Raw genomic sequence first — 2,678 nt, forward strand, 5'->3', positions numbered from 1 at the left:
CTTCTCTTTGAAAGAGTAAATCTCAATAAATATGTTTTGATAGCTCTTATTCAATATCTGATCATATAAATAGGTATTTACCTAAAACCAGAAATGGAATTAATATGCTGTTTGTTTGTTTTAAGATTATTTATTTATTTGACACACAGACAGACAGAGCACCAGCAGAGGAGCAACAGAGGCAGAGGGAGAAGCAGGCTCTCTACTGAGCAGGGAACACAATGTGGGACTAGATTCCAGGCCCCTGGGATCATGACCCAATCCGAAGGCAGACGCTTAACCCACTGGGCCACCCGGGTGCCCCAAATATGCTGTATTTATTTCTAAGTCAAAATATCTCCATTTTAATTTTATTTTTTTAAAAGACTTTATTTATTTATTTGACACACAGAGAGAGAGATCACAAGCAGGTGGAGAGGTAGGCAGAGAGAGAGGGAGAAGCAGGTTCCCTGCTGAGCAGAGAGCCCAACGTGGGGCTCGATCCCAGGACCCTGAGATCATGACCCAAGCCAAAGGCAGAGGCTTAACCCCCTAAGCCACCCAGGCACCCTCAAATATCTCCCATGTTTAGACAGAAGTCATTAGGAAGAGAAAGTTGGGCATTTTTTCTTCTCCTTCTCCTTCTTCCTCCTCCTCCTCCTCTTCTTCTTCTTCCTTTTTTTTTGGTTGTCAAATGATCCTTTATTGAAATATTTTCGTTCGTAGTTTTTAACTCGCTGGGCATTCCACCACACCACTATTGATGTCACCTGTGATGTCTTAGGGTAGCCGCTGTCAACATTGCAGCCCACAGACTGGGCAGTCCCCAGGATCTCTTTACTGGTTCCAGAGAGTTCTCTGCTAAAGATCAGTGTCACATCTGTTAAGCAATGTTGACAGTCCCATCAGAAGTGGTGTTTCCACTGTGCTTAATGCTTTCTGGTTCTTTCTGTTTCTTGGAGGTTCCTTGAGGGCTTGGTAATCAAGGCAAAGGCAAAAGGTACCATGTCAATCTGGTCCTGTCTGTTCCAAATGGTCAGCTTCACTGACATCCTCAGACCCTTCAAATTACAGGTTGCCTTGCTAAGATCATCACCAGCCTTTTGAGACAGACCCAGAGGGGTGATCCTTGGGGCCAGGGCAGACATGGCACTGACTACCCCACCAGGGTTCCTCAGGTACATGACTCTGACCTTGTCAGGGTCAAACAAACGTAGGCAGCATGGTGGAGGCTGCTGGTGTCAAATGCACCTGGATTTGGGATGACTGAAGACAGCTGCTACCTTTGCCTCATCTGAGCTGAAAGCCAAAAGCGAGAAAGTTAGGTCATTTTATGCAAGACATTTATTTCCCTGAAAAATGATTACTAGCAAGGCCAAAGAATGTGCTAATTCCAAATGCTCAGTAGGACATCAGGCTTCACTAGGTCATATCATCTTCCCGGAAGCCAGAAGTAGAGCTCTCAGGGTTTTCTCACAGTTTACAAGGGGGAAGCAATGATTCACTTAGCACCTTGTTCATGTGCTTCATAAATGAATAATGGTCTGTTTTTTTGTGGGCTTCAGTCAGGGTCTTCAACTCTCACTCTACTGCCGACTTCTGTTGATCTCTCTTCCTCTTTCTCTCAGTCTCCCTCCCTCTCTTTTCCTTTTTCTTCTGCTTATACACAAACAATATAGGCTAGTTAGTTTAACTAGAATCTGTCACTGATCACTGATTTTTGTCTAGTTCTGGTGATTGTTTAGCTAGTATAAACCGACAGTACATTTGGTGACCCAGATTGATCCCCTGACTGATGCTGGTTCCTTAGGCAGTGTATTCAAGACTTATTAGAGATTTTCTAACCTTTAAACCCCTGAGTATGTAGGCCAGATTACAGGAGTGTTACATCTTTGCTCTTAAGAACATTTACTTTATAAGCAACGAGAAATGAATTGTCTGAGTCTGTACATGTTTTTCTCTTGTTACATAGGAAAATGCAGTCAGAATTAGTTTAATTATAACAATTTTAGATATGATGTGAAAGATTGGAACATGTTTACATTGCATCAATAAACCATTATACAATGTAGTTATAGAAAAACATTAAAAATATGAATAAGAAAATTAACATTTATTTTACATTTCCAATGTACCATAGGGAGCACTTTACATATATTCTCCCAATTATTTGGGAGAGAAATCAAGAAATGAGTCCATGTCATACACATGTAGCTAGGAAGAGAAGTGTGGGTGTTCAAACCAGTCAGATTGATTCCATACTTAGGGGAAATAGAATGTGTATGCATCATGTGAACTAAGATCTTAATTTCTTAATGCTAATATGAAATTGATTCACTAAGCAAAGCAAGTACTAAATGTCACAACAGATGGAATGCTAGTTTGTTGTCTTCTTCTGCCCTTTGGATGTTTCAAGCTGCTGCTTCTGGCTTCAGAATTTCAGTTAGGAAAGTCAAAGTTAGACAAGTAAGTCAGAACGAATAGAACCACAAGGGGCAAACCTTTCAGAAGGACAAATTTGGGATATATTTCAGTAAGGAAATGAAAAGGGAGTATTGCTTATCTCTAAACTACTTTTTAAGGAATAAGAGTTGTATGGAGGAAAAATATTTGTTCACTCCATCTCTTATGCAGCATTTTTGTAATATATGTTGTGATATCTACGTGTAGCATACATTAATATTGCTTTCATCTGTAGA

General features: G+C 40.5%; 1 pseudogene across 1 annotated transcript; it reads right to left on the reverse strand.

The window, feature by feature from the left end:
* Positions 1–708: 708 nt before the first annotated feature.
* LOC309862450 (large ribosomal subunit protein uL11 pseudogene) lies at positions 709–1,163 on the reverse strand (annotated as a pseudogene). Its single transcript has one exon. The product of its transcript is annotated as a large ribosomal subunit protein uL11 pseudogene (transcript).
* Positions 1,164–2,678: the final 1,515 nt, after the last annotated feature.

The sequence above is a fragment of the Mustela nivalis genome, assembly GCF_964662115.1.
Source record: "Mustela nivalis genome assembly, chromosome: 4".
Classification (NCBI taxonomy): domain Eukaryota; kingdom Metazoa; phylum Chordata; class Mammalia; order Carnivora; family Mustelidae; genus Mustela; species Mustela nivalis.